This window comes from Hyla sarda, chromosome 2 (genome assembly GCF_029499605.1).
Source record: "Hyla sarda isolate aHylSar1 chromosome 2, aHylSar1.hap1, whole genome shotgun sequence".
In the NCBI taxonomy this organism is placed as follows: Eukaryota; Metazoa; Chordata; class Amphibia; order Anura; family Hylidae; genus Hyla; species Hyla sarda.
The window spans coordinates 153,527,387-153,550,671 of NC_079190.1; positions in this window are offsets into that span (position 1 = coordinate 153,527,387).

A 23,285-nucleotide genomic window follows, 5' to 3' on the forward strand; every position below is an offset into this window, starting at 1 on the left:
AGAGAGATTAGACTGCACTGTGCGGTACCACACTGAATCCCTGCCCATGAGCATTGGACTTCACCACGAAAAAATTGAATTTTTCGTTCTGCTTAACTGTACCTCTGAAGTTCTTCTCGGCTTGCCGTGGCTCCAGCGTCATGCTCCTACCCTCGACTGGACCACCGGGGAGATCAAAAGTTGGGATCCTTCTTGTCACAAGCAATGTCTCACATCTGCTTCCACTAGTCAAACTCCTGTGGCTTCTTCTTTACCAGGCCTTCCCAAGGCTTACCAGGACTATTCAGATGTATTCTGCAAAAAACAAGCAGAGGTCTTATCTCCACATAAAAAAAGCACAAACGGATGCGCTCCGTAGTGTAACACCAAAGGTGAGTTGGTAACGCTAAGTGTGAATTGCGCTTACCACATGAAGTTGTACTCCAACCAAGTACAACAATGGAACAGGGCGTATCATCAAGGGGTCTCTGCAGCTTCGTCCCGCTGAAATAGAATCACGATAAAAACAAGCAATCTCCAGGTAGCAGAGCGGGATCAATGGAAGCGCTGAGACCAGATAAGAAGTTAAAAGGATTTATTTCCCATAATGCAACGCGTTTCACGGTCACCCGCTTCCTCAGGCATGTTGGGTTTAGCAGATTACAAGGTATATATAGGGAAAAAGGGGTTAACCCCTTCAAGGAGGAAAATTAAATTAACCCCTTGAGGGGTCAAGCCCTTTAAGCCTTTCACAACAAGATAGAAGCACATAATAACATCACAACAAAGTACCCAATAAAACAAATACAATACAATTAAAAACAAATATCAAATTTTAACAAAAAAATATATTAAAAATATTATAGTACTATATAAAAAAAAAATATATATATTTTTTTCCCTTTCTCCCTTCTCTTTTCTCTCCCTCTTTCTTTCCCTTTTTTTCTCTCCTTTCCCCTATTTTTCCCATTTTTATCTCCTTTATTTATTTATTTATTTATTTATTTTTTCCTCTTTCCTCTTTTTTCTCTTCGATGTTTTAACGGGCATTTTCCAGTGTCTCATTAAGACCATCTGGAAATAAAGTAACCAAAGAAAAAATCCAGAAGGATTCCCTATTATTTAATCGCTGTATACGATTATGACTAAAAACTGGAATAGTTTCTAGTATAGTCAGCTTTAAAACATCAATGCATCTATCATGTTTAACCCCTTAAGGACTCAGCCCATTTTGGCCTTAAGGACTCAGACAATTTAATTTTTACGTTTTCATTTTTTCCTCCTCGCCTTCTAAAAATCATAACTCTTTTATATTTTCATCCACAGACTAGTATGAGGGCTTGTTTTTTGCGCGACCAGTTGTCCTTTGTAATGACATCACTCATTATATCATAAAATGTATGGCGCAACCAAAAAACACTATTTTTGTGGGGAAATTAAAACGAAAAACGCAATTTTGCTAATTTTGGAAGGTTTCGTTTTCACGCCGTACAATTTATGGTAAAAATGACGTGTGTTCTTTATTCTGAGGGTCAATACGATTAAAATGATACCCATTATTATATACTTTTATATTATTGTTGCGCTTAAAAAAAATCACAAACTTTTTAACCAAATTAGTACGTTTATAATCCCTTTATTTTGATGACCTATAACTTTTTTATTTTTCCGTATAAGCGGCGGTATGGGGGCTCATTTTTTGCGCCATGATCTGTACTTTTTTTTGATACCACATTTGCATATAAAAAACTTTTAATACATTTTTTATAATTTTTTTTTAAATAAAATGTATTAAAAAAGTAGGAATTTTGGACTTTTAAAATTTTTTTTCGTTCACGCCGTTCACCGTACGGGATCATTAACATTTTATTTTAATAGTTCGGACATTTACGCACGCAGCGATACCAAATATGTCTATAAAAAATGTTTTTTACGCTTTTTGGGGGTAAAATAGGAAAAAACGGACGTTTTACTTTTTTATTGGGGGAGGGGATTTTTCACTTTTTTTTTACTTTTACTTTTACATTTTTTTACATTTTTTTTTACACTTGAATAGTCCCCATAGGGGACTATTCATAGCAATACCATGATTGCTAATACTGATCTGTTCTATGTATAGGACATAGAACAGATCAGTGTTATCGGTCATCTCCTGCTCTGGTCTGCTCGATCACAGACCAGAGCAGGAGACGCCGGGAGCCGCATGGAGGAAGGTGAGGGGACCTCCGTGCGGCGTTATGAATGATCGGATCCCCGCAGCAGCGCTGCGGGCGATCCGATCGTTCATTTTAATCGCGAACTCCCGCAGATGCCGGGATCTGTATTGATCCCGGCACCTGAGGGGTTAATGGCGGACGCCCGCGAGATCGCGGGCGTCGGCCATTGCTGGCGGGTCCCTGGCTGCGATCAGCAGCCGGGATCAGCCGCGCATGACACGGGCATCGCTCCGATGCCCGCGGTTATGCTTAGGACGTAAATGTACGTCCTGGTGCGTTAAGTACCACCTCACCAGGACGTACATTTACGTCCTGCGTCCTTAAGGGGTTAAGAAGAAAGTGGCATGAGACACTATGTAGAACAAAACCATTTTTAATGTTAGATCTATGTTTGCTCATACGTGACCGCACCGTCTGTACGGTGCGGCCAACGTATTGAAGCCCACACGAGCAAGTAAGTAGATAGATAGCAAACGAACTATCACAAGAATAATGATTTTTTATTTGGAAACTTTTTTTAGATACTGTGGAGTTAAATGAAACAGAGGGAGTGCCAACCATAGCACAACAAAGGCACCTTGGTCGCCCACAAGGAAAAGTGCCCGGGGCTTTGGAGCCAACAGAATGGTTTTGTTGAAGAGATTCAGATTTGAGCCTACTAGGAGCCACCAAATTTCTCAGGTTCGGGGACCGACGAAACGTAATACCTGGTTGGGATGGCAAACATTTTTTTAAAATAGAGTCATCCAATAGGATAGACCAATTTTTTCTTAATATTCGGAGAATATCACCTGCTCCACAATTATAATCTGTAATAAAATTATATTTATAGGACTCCTTAGGTGCTGTCTGAATAAATTCTTTTTTTTTTTTTTTTTTCTCACAAGTGTTTCCTGTGATATATCCTTCACCCTATTGAATGCATCGGTTAGGATTGAGGGGGGATAGCCTTTGGATAGAAAACGTTCACGAAGAAAGCCTGACTGTTTTAAAAAATCTTGTTTATTGGTGCAGTTTTTGCGTATACGCAAATACTGCCCATAGGGCACGTTTTTAATCCACTTGGGATAATGAGAGCTACTGTATTCCAAAAGACTATTAACGTCTACCTTTTTGAAAAAGGTTTCTGTTATAATCTTATTATTGATATCTTTTTTAATCAACAAATATAAGAATTCTATCTCATTATTAGAAAAATGTAGGGTAAAAGAAAAACCCCAATCATTAGAATTTAGATGAGAAACAAACTGTTCAGCCAAGATGATAGAACCTGACCAAATCAAGAACAAATCATCTATAAAACGTCTGTAAAAAATAATATGAGAACTGAAATGAGTGGGCTGCTTAATGTACAGGGACTCGAATCGCCCCATAACCAAGTTAGCATAACTTGGGGCGAAACGAGTCCCCATAGAGCAGCCCCGTGTCTGTCTGTAAATCGTGTTATTAAACTGAAATGCGTTGTGTTCCAAAATGAAATGCATGGCTTCAATTAAAAAAGAGATCTGTAAAGGATCCAATGTAGGATCATTAGACAAAGTATCATAAATAGCTTTCAAACCAACCGATGTGGAAATATTCGAATATAATGAACAAACATCAAGTGTGATGAATAAAAAATGTGAAGGTAAACTTAAATTGTGAATTTCTCTAATCAGTTGGGTGGAGTCCTTAAGATATGATGGTAACTGTAACACAAAAGACTGTAAAAATAAGTCAATAAAGTGCGATAGATTACTAGTGAGGGACCCAACCCCCGAAATAATAGGACGACCAGGAGGGTGAGTGAGGGACTTGCGTAGTTTGGGAAGGTAATAAAAAATCGGTAGAGAACAATGTCTAACAGAAAGGAATTCCTTTTCCTTTTTATTCAAAAAAGACATATCGATAGCTTATTTAATCAATGTATTATATTGTAGCTCATATTTGGATGAAGGATCCTGCTTCATGATTTCATAATAATTTGTATCAGATAGTATAGATAAAGCTTCATGAACATAATCAACCTTATTTAAGATGGCTATCCCCCCCCCCCTTGTCCGCAGGACGGATAACAATAGATGGATTGTTTTGTAAGGACTCAATAGCTCTACGCTCCTCATAGCTGAGATTGTCATCATATCCAGTCAATCTGACAGTTTCATGTAAAGTGCATAATTCTTTAGAAACTAGAGAATAAAAAGTTTCCACATGGGAGCCCCTATGTTGTAGGGGATAAAATGAGGAAACTGGATTAACCTCAACATGTCTCACAGGACAATTAGTAGGGACAGCAAAATCCACCGTAGGGGATGCAATAGGTGCATCACTAGTGGGGGATGGCACACCCATCGAATCCCCAGCAGGGGACACGATGGATGTGTCATTCTGAGTGGCTGGCATGTTTGATAAACCACGTATATCGATCAATGAAAAGTGGCGTCCAAGAGTAAGCTTACGAATAAATTTATGTAAATCAAGAAAAAGTTGGAAATTATTAGGCAGTGCTGTCGGACAAAAGGAAAGACCTTTGGCTAATAAATCAATTTCATTCTGCTTTAGCATATAAGATGAAAGATTAAACAATTTAATTTTCTTTTTATTTCCACTATTATCTTCATTATCCTTGGTACTATCATACCGTATTGATCCTGAATTAGCTAAATCATAACCTTGTTCTTTTTTGTGCTGTGATCTATTTCTACGTTTAATTCCTCCTCTTGAGCCTTTGGGGCGCTTTTTCTTTTTACGGCTGTACTTTGCATCAGGGGAAAATATTGTGTTATCAGATTTTTGGGGGGACTGATGGTAGGGGGAGGTAAGTGAACAGTGTTCACATGAGCACGCTGGAAGTTTAAAAAAGCCGTAGACTCATTAGACATAGAGTTAGGGGTGGAATAGTTACTGAGACTATCATTAGAAACCTCATGAACTGTTATATCGAGTGTTAATGTATCATCATCAGAAGAATTAGAAATACCAGAAATTCTATTGGGTGTATTTATGATAGAAAAAACATTCGTCACTGGATTGGACATATAGGTGGAATCTTCAGTATCCTGAATGGAAAGATTACTCAAAGAAGTACCTGTTAGTGTATCAGGTTTAACTGTGGTGCAAGCAGCTGAGGGACGAATAGTTTCACTAGGGTTAATAGCAGCATATGATCTATTAACATCAGGATTGATAGGGGCACATCCAGACCATGCAGTCAGATGTCGCGATTCTACAATTTGAGTAGAAAGAACATTACCAGAAATAATACCTGGGAGTGTATCACAAGTCCCAGAAGTTTGTATCGCTTGAGGGTGGATGGTTTCACCAGGATAAATGGTGGGGTGTGGTTCAGTCCTTAGGGAGTTAATAGGAGCAAATTCAGACTGTGCGGTCAGAGACTGCAATTCTAATCTCGGACGCACACAGGCCGGGAGGCCAGCATCAAGCTCACCTCTAGTGGTAGAAAGTTCCTTTATAATGTTATGACCAGGTAAGCCAGCCGGCAAGTGAGATTTTTTTGTATCATGAGGTTGAGTGAAATTATTTTTGTTTTTATGAAAAACAGAGTTATATATCATGCGGCTGCTGTGGGGGGACTGACGAACTTTAGGTCTAGTACCCCCCACTGCTGTCACAGTAGAAAAAGATGGTTTGATATTCAAAGCGGAAGGCTCACCAGATTTATTTAGAGGGGGCACATTCGGGAGGCTGCTGCTGTTTCCAGGCTGGGGTAATGTAGAGCCATGGGGAGCCGCAGCAGACCTGTTAATGGTGGAGTGGTTATTACTACCATCATTTAACTTCGTAATACTTTCAGAGTGATGATTAAATATTGGCCATTTGCGAATCTGGCCACACAAATAATCATTTTTGTCTCTATTGTATTTATGTTCTTTTTTGCTAATAGTTTCCATTTCAAGTTTTTTCAATCGATTTAAAATAATACCATCTAATTTCATAAATTCAACTGACATAGAAAATTTAGAAAGTCTATATCTAACTTCCCTGGCTTTGGTAGTTAGTTCAGACACCAGGTTAGTTCTTTTTACATATAGACGCTCCATCAGCCCCCTAGAGCAGGTTTCCAAAAAGGATTCCCAGTCACAGGTAAATGTTTGATCGTCTGGAAATGAGGACTCAATCGGGGGGCGTAATCCCCGAGGTGTAATGTGTGAGTCTATATATCGAGTCAGGAATAGAATATCAGTGCCGTGCTGAATCTCGGCTTTACAATAATTTTCATATTGTTTAAATAACTCATTCATATAGTTACGGTCAGTCTCTGATAAAATGTCCGGTACCGCAGTTGTAGGGATCGGCCGTTTCACAGGTGCAGTCCCAATGAGCTGACTGATCAGGTGATCACGAGTAAGTTCACGATTGTCCAGAAACTCCATAGTGACAAATAGGAGAATTCAATATCCAAATCCAATATTCAAGCGTAAGAAAAGGGTGGAACAACACAGTGCAGCAATCCAATAAATACAATAGAGACAAAAATGATTATTTGTGTTGCCAGATTCGCAAATGGCCAAGATTTAATCATCACTCTGAAAGTATTACGAAGTTAAATGATGGTAGTAATAACCACTCCACCATTAACAGGTCTGCTGCGGCTCCCCATGGCTCTACATTACCCCAGCCTGGAAACAGCAGCAGCCTCCCGAATGTGCCCACTCTAAATAAATCTGGTGAGCCTTCCGCTTTGAATATCAAACCATCTTTTTCTACTGTGACAGCAGTGGGGGGTACTAGACCTAAAGTTCGTCAGTCCCCCCACAGCGGCCGCATGATATATAACTCTGTTTTTCACAAAAATAATTTCACTCAACCTCATGATACAAAAAAATCTCACTTGCCGGCTGGCTTACCTGGTCATAACATTATAAAGGAACTTTCTACCACTAGAGGTGAGCTTGATGCTGGCCTCCCGGCCTGTGTGCGTCCGAGATTAGAATTGCAGTCTCTGACCGCACAGTCTGAATTTGTTCCTATTAACTCCCTAAGGACTGAACCACACCCCACCATTTATCCTGGTGAAACCATCCACCCTCAAGCGATACAAACTTCTGGGACTTGTGATATACTCCCAGGTTTTATTTCTGGTAATGGTCTTTCTACTCAAATTGTAGAATCGCGACATCTGACTGCATGGTCTGGATGTGCCCCTATCAATCCTGATGTTAATAGATCATATGCTGCTATTAACCCTAGTGAAATTATTCGTCCCTCAGCTGCTTGCACCACAGTTAAACCTGATACACTAACAGGTACTTCTTTGAGTAATCTTTCCATTCAGGATACTGAAGATTCCACCTATATGTCCAATCCAGTGACGAATGTTTTTTCTATCATAAATACACCCAATAGAATTTCTGGTATTTCTAATTCTTCTGATGATGATACATTGACACTCGATATAACAGTTCATGAGGTTTCTAATGATAGTCTCAGTAACTATTCCACCCCTAACTCTATGTCTAATGAGTCTACGGCTTTTTTAAACTTCCAGCGTGCTCATGTGAACACTGTTCACTTACCTCCCCCTACCATCAGTCCCCAAAAAAATTGGATAACACAATATTTTCCCCTGATACAAAGTACAGCCGTACTTTATATATTTTGTAACACACTTCATCATTCACCTATTCATTTTACACATAATTAATGTATAAGTACACTCAACATGGATACACCTACATGCACATATTTGCATATGCACACATGCACTTTATCCATTATATATTTATGTGTCATTTCTTACAAATTTATTCCCCATCATGTGATACCATTATTACATTTGACTCTGTGTTTTTACTATGTTTCACTTTTTCACGAGCATGATCACTTTATTTTATTTTGGGCACGAGCACTTTTGCACATTCTTGTCATCACCACATGTGGTTTGTGTTGTCTATGTCCTTAATATAGCTCTCCCCTTATTACCACTATTTGGTTATATGCGCCCGTTGAATACGGGCTTATCATCTCCACGCATGCGCAGTTTACCTATCTGTCTGCACATGCGTTGGATTTTCCCTTACCAGTTCTAGCTTCTTGTGTTCACTGCGCGTGCGCCCGCTACCATCGTGGTGAGGTCAATATGTACGCACTCCGGTGGTGCCGTGCGCATGCGCGGTTGAAGACAAGATGGCGCAGACCATTGCATGTCACGCTTACAGCGCGCACAGCTGTACCAGGTATTTAATCCTTATAGAACTTGTTTGATTGGTCGATATCATATATATATACTTCCGTTTACCCTCCATATGACACTCCCTGAGGAAGCGAGTGAGCGAAACGACGTAGGGGTAGGCTCCCGACCTGTGTAAGTACAGCTGGGTGTCAGTTGGCTAGGTGCATGGACAGTCTTACATGTTTAATCTAACTTTTTTCAGGGACAACCGATGCTCCAACTTTTACTGAGGTGGTTTGTTTCCCCTCAGATATGTATGGGTAACATCCTTGTCTCCCTGTATTCATACTGCCGATAGCACTGGGCAAATGATACTATACTAGCTATACTTCTTCATATGTCCTTCTTGTTTACATTAGTGTACTGGGTTTACTTAGGCACTTCTAGGTGTATTCTTTATATATATACATGTATTGTGGCTTGTTTTTAGTCCACTTTTCATTAAGTATTGTATACCTATATTTATGTGCCATTCCATGTACCTATTGGACATTATTTAATATCTGTGTTCGGAGTCGTTTTCTTTCTAACTGCTGCTGATTTTTTATCATGTTTTATCCTATTTGATTATAATAAAGATTTATATTTACTCATAATATTGTGTCAGTTTGGTGCATCTATATAGGCTTTCTAGTATTTCTGGGCACCGAACAGTGGTTTATACCTTGTTTGTTTTTGGCCTCAATTTATTGGTTTACAAAGTACAGCCGTAAAAAGAAAAAGTGCCCCAGAGGCTCAAGAGGAGGAATTAAACGTAGAAATAGATCACTGCACAAAAAAGAACAAGGTTATGATTTAGCTAATTCAGGATCAATACGGTATGATAGTACCAAGGATAATGAAGATAATAGTGGAAATAAAAAGAAAATTAAATTGTTTAATTTTTCATCTTATATGCTAAAGCAGAATGAAATTGATTTATTAGCCAAAGGTCTTTCCTTTTGTCCGACAGCACTGCCTAATAATTTCCAACTTTTTCTTGATTTACATAAATTTATTCGTAAGCTTACTCTTGGACGCCACTTTTCATTGATCGATATACGTGGTTTATCAAACATGCCAGCCACTCAGAATGACACATCCATCGTGTCCCCTGCTGGGGATTCGATGGGTGTGCCATCCCCCACTAGTGATGCACCTATTGCGTCCCCTACGGTGGATTTTGCTGTCCCTACTAATTGTCCTGTGAGACATGTTGAGGTTAATCCAGTTTCCTCATTTTATCCCCTACAACATAGGGGCTCCCATGTGGAAACTTTTTATTCTCTAGTTTCTAAAGAATTATGCACTTTACATGAAACTGTCAGATTGACTGTATATGATGACAATCTCAGCTATGAGGAGCGTAGAGCTATTGAGTCCTTACAAAACAATCCATCTATTGTTATCCGTTCTGCGGACAAGGGGGGGGGGGATAGCCATCTTAAATAAGGTTGATTATGTTCATGAAGCTTTATCTATACTATCTGATACAAATTATTATGAAATCATGAAGCAGGATCCTTCATCCAAATATGAGCTACAATATAATACATTGATTAAATAAGCTATCGATATGTCTTTTTTGAATAAAAAGGAAAATGAATTCCTTTCTGTTAGACATTGTTCTCTACCGATTTTTTATTACCTTCCCAAACTACACAAGTCCCTCACTCACCCTCCTGGTCGTCCTATTATTTCGGGGGTTGGGTCCCTCACTAGTAATCTATCGCACTTTATTGACTTATTTTTACAGCCTTTTGTGTTACAGTTACCATCATATCTTAAGGACTCCACCCAACTGATTAGAGAAATTCACAATTTAAGTTTACCTTGACATTTTTTATTCATCACACTTGATGTTTGTTCATTATATTCCAATATTTCCACATCGGTTGGTTTGAAAGCTATTTATGATACTTTGTCTAATGATCCTACATTGGATCCTTTACAGATCTCCTTTTTAATTGAAGCCATGCATTTCATTTTGGATCACAACGCATTTCAGTTTAATAACACGATTTACAGACAGACACGGGGCTGCGCTATGGGGACTCGTTTCACCCCAAGTTATGCTAACTTGGTTATGGGGCGATTGGAGTCCCTGTACATTAAGTAGCCCACTCATTTCAGTTATCATATTATTTTTTACAGACGTTTTATAGATGATTTGTTCTTTATTTGGTCAGGTTGTATCATCTTGGCTGAACAGTTTGTTTCTCATCTAAATTCTAATGATTGGGGTTTTTCTTTTACCCTACATTTTTCTAATAATGAGATAGAATTCTTATATTTGTTGATTAAAAAAGATATCAATAATAAGATTATAACAGAAACCTTTTTCAAAAAGGTAGACGTTAATAGTCTTTTGGAATACAGTAGCTCTCATTATCCCAAGTGGATTAAAAACGTGCCCTATGGGCAGTATTTGCGTATACGCAAAAACGGAACCAATAAACAAGATTTTTTAAAACAGTCAGGCATTCTTCGTGAACGTTTTCTATCCAAAGGCTATCCCCCCTCAATCCTAACCGATGCATTCAATAGGGTGAAGGATATATCACAGGAAACACTTGTGAGAAAAAGAAAAAAATAATTTATTCAGACAGCACCTAAGGAGTCCTATAAATATAATTTTATTACAGATTATAATTGTGGAGCAGGTGATATTCTCCGAATATTAAGAAAAAATTCCTATTGGATGACTCTATTTTAAAAAAATGTTTGCCATCCCAACCAGGTATTACGTTTCGTCGGTCCCCGAACCTGAGAAATTTGGTGGCTCCTAGTAGGTTCAAATCTAAATCTCTTCAACAAAACCATTCTGTTGGCTCCAAAGCCCCGGGCACTTTTCCTTGTGGGCGACCAAGGTGCCTTTGTTGTGCTATGATTGGCACTCCCTCTGTTTCATTTAACTCCACAGTATCTAAAAAAAGTTTCCAAATAAAAAAATCATTATTCCTGTGATAGTTCGTTTGCTATCTATCTACTTACTTGCTCGTGTGGGCTTCAATACGTTGGCCGCACCGTACAGACGGTGCGGTCACGTATGAACAAACATATATCTAACATTAAAAATGGTTTTGTTCTACATAGTGTCTCACGCCACTTACTTCTTAAACATGATAGATGCATTGATGTTTTAAAGCTGACTATACTAGAAACTATTCCAGTTTTTAGTCATAATCGTATAAAGCAATTAAATAATAGGGAATCCTTCTGGATTTTTTCTTTGGTTACTTTATTTCCAGATGGTCTTAATGAGACACTGGAAAATGCCCGTTAAAACATCGAAGAGAAAAAAGAGGAAAGAGGAAAAAATAAATAAATAAATAAATAAAGGAGATAAAAATGGGAAAAATAGGGGAAAGGAGAGAAAAAAAAGTGAAAGAAAGAGAGAGAGAAAAGAGAAGAGAGAAAGGGAAAAAAATATATAAAAAGAAAAAAAAAGAAAAAAAATATGTTTTTTTATATATAGTACTATAATATTTTTAATATATTTTTTTGTTAAAATTTGATATTTGTTTTTAATTGTATTGTATTTGTTTTATTGGGTACTTTGTTGTGATGTTATTATGTGCTTCTATCTTGTTGTGAAGGGCTTAAAGGGCTTGACCCCTCAAGGGGTTAATTTAATTTTCCTCCTTGAAGGGGTTAACCCCTTTTCCCTATATATACCTTGTAATCTGCTAAACCCAACATGCCTGAGGAAGCGGGTGACCGTGAAACGCGTTGCATTATGGGAAATAAATCCTTTTAACTTCTTATCTGGTCTCAGCGCTTCCATTGATCCCGCTCTGCTACCTGGAGATTGCTTGTTTTTATTGTTACCTCCACATAGACCTTTTTATTGTCCCATTGACCTTCTTCCTGGTACCACTCCGCCCCGTGGCAGGATTTACCCTCTGTCAGCCCCAGAGACTCAAGCCATGACGGAGTATATCCAGGAGAACCTAAAGAGAGGTTTTATTCGTAAATCCTCATCCCCTGCTGGAGCGGGGTTATTCTTTTTTTCTAAAAAGGATGGATCCTTACGCCCATGTATTGACTACCGCGGTTTAAACAAGATTACCATCAAAAATCGCTATCCCCTGCCTTTGATCTCCGAACTCTTTGACCGTCTACGCGGAGTAGGTATCTTCACCAAATTGGACTTAAGGGGCGCGTATAATCTTATTCGCATCCGTAAAGGTGATGAGTGGAAAACCGCTTTCAATACCAGAGATGGACATTTTGAATATCTAGTTATGCCCTTTGGGCTCTGCAACGCCCCTGCAGTCTTCCAGGACTTTGTTAATGAGATCTTTCGGGACTTATTGTATACCTGTGTTGAGGTCTACTTGGATGACATCTTGATTTTTTCCTCTAACTTAGAGGAACGCCGTCGTCATGTCCGTCAAGTGCTCCAAAGACTCCGTGAAAACCACCTGTATGCTAAATTTGAAAAATGTCTCTTTGAATGCAACAGTCTTCCTTTCCTAGGTTACCTAGTCTCTGGCCAAGGGCTTCAAATGGATCCAGATAAACTGTCGGCGGTTTTGGATTGGCCACGTCCTTCTGGACTCCGCGCTACCCAACGCTTCCTGGGATTCGCCAACTATTATCGACAGTTTATTCCCCACTTCTCCTCCATTGTGGCCCCTATTGTGGCTCTGACCAGGAAGAATGCTAATCCTAAGTCGTGGCCTCCACAAGCGGATGAGGCCTTCAATCGCCTCAAAGCTGCCTTCGCCTCTGCACCAGTTCTGTCCAGACCTGATTCGTTGAAACCATTCTTCCTGGAAGTAGACGCTTCCTCAGTTGGAGCCGGAGCCATACTTCTGCAAAAAAAAACGCTACCGGACGTAACATTACTTGTGTTTTTTTCTCAAAGACTTTCTCTCCGGCAGAAAAGAACTACTCTATTGGAGATCGTGAACTTCTGGCCATCAAGTTAGCACTCGAGGAGTGGAGACATCTATTGGAGGGTTCTAAACACCCCATTGTCATTTACACTGACCACATGAATTTGTCTTACCTCCAGTCCCAGCGTCTGAATCCTCGCCAGGCTAGATGGTCGTTGTTTTTTGCCCACTTCAACTTCGAGATACGCTTCCGTCACGCTGACAAGAATGTCAGAGCTGACGCCCTTTCTCGTTCCTCTGATGCCTCCGAGTCTGAAGCCCCTCTGCAGCATATCATACCACCTGAGTTTCTGGTCTCCTCTGCTCCAGCCTCACTGGAAAGACTTTTGTTCCTCCACGCCTTCGCCTCAGGATCCTCAAATGGGGGCATTCTTCTCACCTGGCTGGTCATGCTGGCATTAAAAAGTCCATTCAGCTAGTCTCCCGTCTGTATTGGTGGCCTATACTGGAGGGTGACGTTACTGATTTTGTTCGGGCTTGTACTGTTTGTCCCCGGGATAAAACCCCTCACCAGAAGCCTGCTGGACTCCTCCATCCTTTGCCGGTCCCTGAGCAACCATGGTCCCAAATTGCCATGGATTTCATTACAGATCTTCCCGTATCCCATGGCAACACCGTTATCTGGGTGGTCGTTGATCGTTTTTCCAAAATGGCCCACTTCATTCCGCTTCCAGGCCTTCCTTCTGCGCCACAGTTGGCGAAGCAATTTTTTCTGCAGATTTTTCGTCTTCACAGGCTTCCCACGCATATTGTCTCTGATAGAGGCGTTCAATTTGTGTCAAAATTTTGGAGAGCTCTCTGTAATCAATTAAATATCTAATTAAATTTCTCGTCCTCCTATCACCCCCAATCCAATGGACAAGTGGAAAGAGTAAACCAGATTCTTGGTGACTACTTGCGACATTTGTCTACTCCCGCCAAGATGATTGGGTCGACCAATGTATATATATGAGTAGCACTGGTGTAACACTGTGCCCTTGCAGGCCCTGAAATGCACTTGTGTGATGGAAACTGAATGTTATTATTTCAAAGTCCAAAAAGTTTTTTTTTTTTTTTTTTAAATGTACACTACTGTTACACCATATATGAGTAGCACTGGTGTAACACTGTGCCCTTTCAGGCCCTGAAACGCACTTGTGTGATGGAAACTGACTTATTATTTCACAGTCAAAAAAGTGTTTTTGGAAAATAAAATGCAGACTGATATTTGAGCCCTAAAAAGGGCTTTTTTGGGTGCTGTCCTTACAGCAGAGATCAGATGAGTCCTTCAGGACTTTTGTGGACACTGAATACTGTAGTTGCTTGAAAGAAAAAAAGTTTTCCACCGGTGTACCCCTTTTAACCAGTGGTTCCCAACCAGGGTGCCTCCAGCTGTTGCAACACACACGTGTGAAAGAAACTGACTGCTATATTACTGCTATATTGCAAGCTATTGTGACAGCAGATATGAGTGGTGCCACTGAGCAAGTGGGCACAATATACCCTGTGAGCAAGCCTGCCACATGCTGCCAGGCAGGCAAATGCCCAGGGGGAAAACAAAAAAAAAATGCAGACTGATGTTTGAGCCCTAAAAAAGGCTTTTTTGGGTGCTGTCCTTACAGCAGAGATCAGATTAGTGCTTCAGGAGTGTAGCGGACCCTGAATAAACCACCTAACTATCGCTTTCCCTATTAAATCAGGAGCTGGTTCACTAGCCCTCCTCTCTCTAACCATGCAGCTTCAGAATGAAGCTAAAATGGAGTCTGTGAGAGAGGTGGGAGGGTCTGGAAGGGAGAGTCTGCTGCTGATTGGCTGTAATGTGTCTGCTGACTGTGACACACAGGGTCAAAGTTTCTTGCAATGATGACGAATAGGGGGCGGATCGAACATCGCATATGTTCGCTTGGCTAACAATTCGCGGCATCTCTACCTACCAGTAGGCGTGAGAATCACTTCTCCCTTCGACATTTCAACCTTTAACTTTTTGTGGACAACAGTGTCCAACTCCCCTTCTATGACACATGCTCATGAGCTAAGCGTGGGCCATAGCTGGGTGGTCCTGGTGGCACCCATCTTTAATGCGAGACATCACCGATCACGGTGATGCCCGGCTTTAACCCCTTAGACACCGCAATCAAATTTGATTGTAGCATCTAAAATGCAAGTAAAAATGTCACGTCAGCTCTGTGAAAGTAAAAAGATATAACTTGCCAAATTCAGGGTCTGGAAAAGTGTCTACCACATACACTTTTTCTAGACGCTTGTGAGGGAGGGAAATAGAGTTTTTCCCACCACAGCAGAGCTGCGCAAAATTTATCATCCTGCTACACCTTGATAAATAAGATGCACGCCAGTCAAACACACCACCCAAATAAACGTGGGAAAATAGCTCTACTGTAGACATTCTTTGATAAATCTGGGCCATAGTTTTTATGTAGTAAATTTCACTTCCAAATGGCACTCAGCTAAAGTGAGTGGTATTTGGAATGGCCAGAGTTCTGAAATGCAAACACAATGGCACAATTCTGCTTACAAAAGTAAAAGGACAAGGTGCTTGAAGCTGTGTGCCATTTTAAAATGATAGTTACTCTTTAAATATCCAAGCAGATAAGCTTTTGAAAGCAGGGTAGCCAACAAAATGTATGCTTCTAGGGTCCCCGGAGGTGGCCATTTTAAGTCCAGAAGCTATTTACATGTGTCTCTGGCATTGTTTTACCCATCAATGGGGTACAAATCTGAAAAAATGCCTAGCTGCTCTCCAGTCCACTCACAGATCAGAACTGGTTAGTGGAATGCTAACTGTGTATGCATGTGTTAACATTCATGCTTGGAACATTACAGTTACCGTGGTATGAACACAGCATAAAACATAAAATAGTGAAAATCAATGCAGAACATTACAGACATCAAGGAACATATACAACTAGACACTTGTGAGATACTCAACTTAAGGCCCTGCAGGGATCCCAGTGGTACGCTGCACAATGCATTTGTTACACCCTGTCCATGAGAGATTGTGAGAGAAAAAACTGTTCATATGGCAGTATAGTGGCAGTAGGGTTATTGTAGGTTCTAAGATTTTCAGGTTGCTTTTAAAGGTTTCAAACCTGAGGCAGAGTCTTATGTGCTGTGGTAGGAAGTTCCAGAGAGGAGTTCTTTTTCATTTTGTAATATTTTTTTATTCTTGTAACTAAAGGGATTCCTCATTTCATGCTGATAAACCACAGTTGTTACATACATGACATAATCTATATCTCTCTTATATACTTAATTAATTAATTAATTAAGAATTTAGTTTGGTTTACATGCAGAGTATTTAAGAAGTACTATAGTCACATAATACTTATCCGCAGGATAGGGGATAAGTGTCTGATCGCGGGGGGTCCGACCGCTGGGGACCTGGCATTGCCGTGGTTCTGCACAGCTAATGCTTATGTCCTTGACCTCACTAAGGGGTCAATAGACATGCTCCCTCCATTCAGCTCTATGGGAGAGGCCAGGATGCACGAATGATGCATCTCCGCCTTTCCCATAGAAATACATGGAGGGGGCCGTGGCGTCATACTGGACCGACACGTCTCCTGCATAGGGAGAGCCGCAGCAGAGCTGGGGCCCCCCGAGATCAGACACTTATCCCCTATCCTGTGGATAAGTGTTCTGTGGCTGCAGTACTCCGTTAAAGAGTGCATGTCATTTCCAAATTTTTTTTTTTTTTTAAGAGCATGGTTTTACCACATTAGCCCTTTGGAGTAGTGACACAGTGGTTATAGGCTCTCACTGCTCTCCCTCCCATGGTGCACAACTATTCCTCATTCAATCCATTTCAGGGAAAGGGACCAAAACTGGGTTGTTTGCCAGTAGTATGCACATAGGACTTCCTTTCCCATACATGTCTGGTCAATTAAAACAAAGCATTTAGTCCCAAAATTATCAATTTATATCATCAAGACAATAATGTGTCTGATTTTTATTTCAGACAGATTGCAACAAATCACAGCTCCTTTTGAGAAACATAAACTAAACTGTAATTGGTTGCTGTATGTCTGAGACCAACTTCAGACATATTTTGTCGCAGACAGATTCATAAATCCAGGCCTTAGTTTTTACATCTGTTTAAGTGCACTAGACAGAATAGGCTGTCTCTGTGCTGTAAGGTGATTTATATTACAATACTATAGGTGGCATTACAAGAAAAATGTGTATCTGATGTGCTGGCTTTGCAAGGCGTTATGTCATCAGAAATTAAAGCAGCACAACAAGAAAGTGGTTACACAAAGGACCAAGTTGCTTTTGTTGCTGCTGAGATTAGAGGGAAGCCTTTATTAATATTTCATAATAAACGAGGACCTTTAAAGGATTACATTTTTCATTTTCACGGACCACTGTTCCAAAAATCTGTCAGACACCTGTGGGGCGTGAATGCTCACTGCATCCCTTATTACATTCCGTGAGGGGTGTAGTTTCCAAAATAGGGTCACATGTGAGTGTTCTCACACTATGGGGCTTTATAAACACACATGGCCTTAAATTCCAGACATATTTTCTCTTCACAAGCTTAATGGCGCTTCTTCTCTTCTGAGCATTGTAATTTGCCTGCAGAGCACTTAACATCCACATATGGGGTATTTTCCCTTGTAAAAAACAAAAACTTAGGGTAACACCAGCTTTTTAGTTAAAAAATCTTTTTTTTTCATTTTCCCATCCAACTTTTTCAAAAGTTCATCAAACACCTGTGGGGTGTTAAAGCTCACTATACCCCTTGTTATGTTCCATGAGGGGTGTAGTTTCCACAATGGGGTCACACGTGGGTATTTATTTTTTTTGCGTTTATGTCAGAACCGCTGTAAAATCAGCCACCCCTGTGCAAATCACCAATTTAGGTCTCAAATGTACATAGTGCGCCCTCACCCCTGAGCCTTATTGTGCGTCCGCAGAGCATTTTACCCCCACATATGGGGTATTTCCGTACTCAGGAGATATTGTGTTACAGATTTTGGGGGTCTTTTTTTCCTTTTACTTCTTGTGAAAATAAAAACTATGGGGCAACACCAGCATGTTAGTGTAAATGTTTTTATTTTTTTACACTTGCAGGCTGGTGTAGACCCCAACTTTTCTTTTTCATAAGGGGTAAAAGGATAAAAAGCCCCCCAAAATTTGTAACTAAATTGCTCCCGAGTACGGAAATACCTCATATGTGGCCCTAAACTGTTTTCTTGAAATATGACAGGGCTCCGAAGTTAGAGACTAAGTACTAACTTAGGGATTGCGTAGGGGGGGACCTAGGGGTATTCTACGCCAGTGATTCACAAACAGGGTGCCTCAAGCTGTTGCTAAACTCCCAGCATGCCTGGACAGTTAGTGGCTGTCCGGAAATTCTGGGAGTTGCTGTAAGGGGGGGTATATGTAGTGTTTTACCCTTTATTGTACGTCAGTGTAGTGTAGTGTAGTGTTTTTAGGGTACATTCACACTGGTGGGGGTTTATGGTGAGTTTCCCTCTAGGAGTTTGAGCTGCAGCAGAAAATTTGCTGCAGCTCAAACTTAAAGCAGGAAGCTCACTGTAAACCCGCCCGTGTGAATGTACCCTGTAACCTGCTGTTGCAAAACTACAACTTCCAGCATGCACTGACAGACCGTGCATGCTGGGAGTTGTACTTTTGCAATAGCTGGAGGCACACTGGTTGGAAAACCTTCAGTTAGGTTCTGTTACCTAACTCAGTATTTTCCAACCAGTGTGCCTCCAGCGGTTGCAAAACTACAACTCCCAGCATGTGGTGATCACCAAAGGGCATGCTGGGAGATGTAGTTATACAACAGCTTAAGGTACGCAACTTTACCTCCCAGCATGGCGAGACAGCCATTTGCTGTTCGTGCATGCTGGGAGTTGTAGTTTTGCATGATTTGGAAGGCCACGGTTTAGAAACCACCGCACAGTGATCTCCAAATGGTGGCCCTCCAGATGTTACAAATCCCAGCATGCCCAGACAGCAAACTGCTGTGTGGGCATGCTGGGAGTTGTAGTTTTGCAAGATCTACAGGGCCACAGTTTAGAGAGCACTGCACAGTGATCTCCAAACTGTAGCCCTCCAGCTGTTGCAAAACTACAAATGCCAGCATGCCCAAAGAGCAAACAGCTGTCTGGGCATGCTGGGAGTTTAAGTTTTGCAACAACTGAAGGGCTACAGTTTAGAGACTACTGTATAGTGGTCTCCAAACTGTAGCCCTCCAGATGTTGCTAGGCAACTCACCGGTTTCCGTAGTCTGCACCAGGGAGCCAGCTGCACTTCATCGCCACCCGCGTTCCCCCGTTTTGCCCAGACAGTTCCCCTGTTATGCCTGGACTACTGTGGGTGGGCAGAACGGGGGAACCAAACATTAACCCCCCACCCTGATCTGCTATTAGTCCGTTGCTTCTGACCGACCAATAGCCACCTGCCACCTCACTCCTATCCCTTCAGAGGGATCGTGCGTGTCTTGGACAGCCCCAATCCCCGTTATTTTCTGGAGACCCGTATGTCCAAGAATCGCCGCAGATAACTGGTCTGAATTGACCGGTGATTTGCGTCGATCGCTGACATGGATGGGTCTCTGGACCCCCTTCGGCGATGTACCAGAATGGGGGCAGGCATCCCGGTCCAGTCCCCAACTGGCTAGTGGCGGGGACCGGATTTCACCATTGGGCGCACCTGTGCGCCCTCAGTCCTTAAGGACTCTGAAACGGGGGTGTATGGGTACGCCCTCCGTCCTTAAAGGGTTAAACACAAACCTACCCATTCCTACTGTAGAGAAATGAATACCATTATATCCAGTCTAGAAAAATGCTAATTTTAAAGTTGGGACATAGGATGCCTTAAACATATGCCATAGACTCTTAAACAGTGTATAAAGTGCAAAACATAAATTGCATGTGGGATAGTGGCAAAACAATACACCTACATAGTTAGGGAAATGGATCCATGCATCAGTGTCTATTTCAAGGCATATTGCACTTTGTCTTGTACTTAAATACACTACCTAAGTACTCATACAGAAGTAATCATATATATCATACATAATATACAATTTATTAGTGTTCATGTAGTGAAAGAATGTCATAAAATAGTGACATATTAATTAGGTATTACATTAAAATTGGGTTTATTATCTGAGTTATTGTATTTTAAAGATACAAATAAAATGTATTTCCTTTTCTGTTCAAAACATGTTATATAGCTCAACTTACCATTATCTGCAAATAATTAACATTCAAATCATTGTGTTTTGATAATCCCTCTAGTAAAAGTTTGTTCTCAATTAAAATAAAATCACTGACCAAAGAAGCATTAATTTATACAGATCATGAGTAAATCCAACAACAAAATAATCACACCATTTTATTTAAGCAGCGTGAGTAACTGTGGCCATGCATACAAAATGGATCTGCTGAACAAAACAAAATTAAAATCATAGCAAATAGATGAACTACTTCATGATGGTACTCGAATTTTCTAAATATCCTACAAGGAGTTAAGACATCCACATTTTACTTAAAGTGACATGTATTGACAAAGAATTACATTTACATTAGGGTATTATGATTCTTCTTCTTTTTTTTTGGGTGGTGTTTTTTTTTATTTATTTGTGATTTTATTATCTACATTAAAAATGTCAACATTTTCGCTAGTGGTGCTATTACAATAAGCGGATATTTTCTGTTCTTTGTAGCTCACATTTTAGTTTTACTGTATGTATAGATAGAGGGCAAGAAGCATCTCAGTATTATAAAAGGGTGTTCAAGTAAATCATAGTCCTATTTTACTGCTGTAGGCTTACATAATGGCCCTGTTTGTATGTCTTCACTGGTATTCGGACATGATGGCAATTCTCCTGGATAGTTTAAACCACAGAATAGAGTCTTATATTAGGGTATGTCCATATGATATTCTGCTGTAATGTTCCGCACGGACATTCCACTGCAGCAGAGTCCAGTTGATTTCAATGAGATTCTGCTGCACTGTTCACACGGTGGAATTTCCGAAATCCTGATTCCGGCATCCACAAAATGAATATCCTTTTTGCGGCTTTAATTTGGAAATGCATTGTCATCTATGAAACGGCACATTCCTAAGTGTTCCTAGCGCCCACTGGATTATTCAAATATAAGGAAGTCTGTCCGCGTTTTCTGCGTGGACATTCCGCTCCTTGTACGCCATGTGAACATGGCCTTACTGTTTATGGCCCCAAATTTGATAGTAGTTTTGTTTATATTTTAGTACACCTTAAATTTATATAGTTGGTTTCTAGGCTATAGGCTTCACTATTCCCACAAAAAAATGGCCACCATAAAAAGTTTGAAATGAGACCAAAAAAAGTATCCAAAAGCAAGAAACAGCTGAACTTACACTGCTCAAAAAAATATGAATGAACAGAATGAACTAACCATCTACTCATATGAAATACTTTCGTCTTTACATAGTTGAATGTGCTGACAACAAAATCACACAAAAATTTTCAATGGAAATAAAACTTAGCAACCCATGGAGGTCTGGATATGGAGTCACACTCAAAATCAAAGTGGAAAACCCCACTACAGGCTGATCCAACTTTGATGTAATGTCCTTAAAACAAGTCAAAATGAGGCTCAGTAGTGTTTATGGTCTCCACGTGCCTATATGACATTGATACAATTCCTGGGCATGCTCCTGATGAGGGATATCTTCCCAGACCTGGACTAAAGCATCCGCCAACTCCTGACAGTCTGTGGTGCAATGTGGCGTTGGTGGATGGAGCGAGACATGATGTTCCAGAGTTGTTAAATCAGATTCAGGTCTGTGGAATGGGCGGGCCAGTCCATAACATCAATGCCTTTCTCTTGCAGGAACTGCTGACACACTCCAGCCACATGAGGTGTAGCATTGTCTTGCATTAGGAGGAACCCAGGACCAATTGCACCAGTATATGGTCTCACAAGGGGTCTGAGGATCTAATCTTGGTACCTCATGGCAGTCATGCTACCTCTGGCAAGCATATGAAGGGCTGTGCTGCCCCCAAAGAAATGCCACCCCACACCCTTACTGACCCACTGTTGCAGGACACAGAACGTTCTCCACGGCGTCTCCAGACTCTGTCACGACTGTCACATGTGCTCAGTGTGAACCTGCTTTCATTTGTGAAGAGCACAGGGCGCCAGTGGCGAATTTGCCAATCTTGGTGTTCTCTGGCAAATGCCAAACATCCTGCACAGTGTTGGGTTGTAAGCGCAACCCCCACCTGTGGATGTTGGGCCCCCATACCACCCTCATGGAGTCTGTTTCTGACCATTCGAGTGGATACATGCACATTTGTGGCCTGCTGGAGGTCATTTTGCAGGGCTCTTGCAGTGCTCCTTTTGCTACTCCTTGTACGAAGGTGGAGGTTGCGGTCCTGCTGCTGGGCTGTTGCCCTTCTACGGCCTCCTCCACGTTTATTAATCTACTGTCCTGTCTCTTGGTAGCGCCTCTGGACACTACGTTGACAGACACAGCAAACCTTCTTGCCACAGCTCGCATTGATGTGTCATCCTGGATCAGCTGCACTACCTGAGCCACTTGTGTGGATTGTAGACTCCGTCTCATGCTACCACTAAACTGGCTGCTACAGCCAGCATTCAAAAGTGACCAAAACATCAGCCAAGAAGCATAGGAACTAAGAAGTGGTCTGTGGTCACCACCTGCAGAACCACTCCTTTATTGGGGGTGCCTTGCTAATAATAATGCTATAATTTTCACTTAGTGTCTGTTCCATTTGAACAACAGCATGTGAAATTGATTGTCAAGTAGTGTTGCATCCTGAGTGGACAGTGTGATTTCACAGAAGTGTGTTGTTTAACCCCTTAAGGACACAGGGCGTATCCATACGCCCCCATTTCCAAGTCCTTAAGGACACAGGGCGTATGGATACGCCCTGCGCATTTCTGGCCCCAACCGCTAGCTGGAGCGGAGCCGGTGCCGGATGCCTGCTGAAATCGTTCAGCAGGCATCCCGGGATATCGCCCAGGGGGGGTCATTATGTCCCCCCATGTCGGCGATTGCCGCAGATCG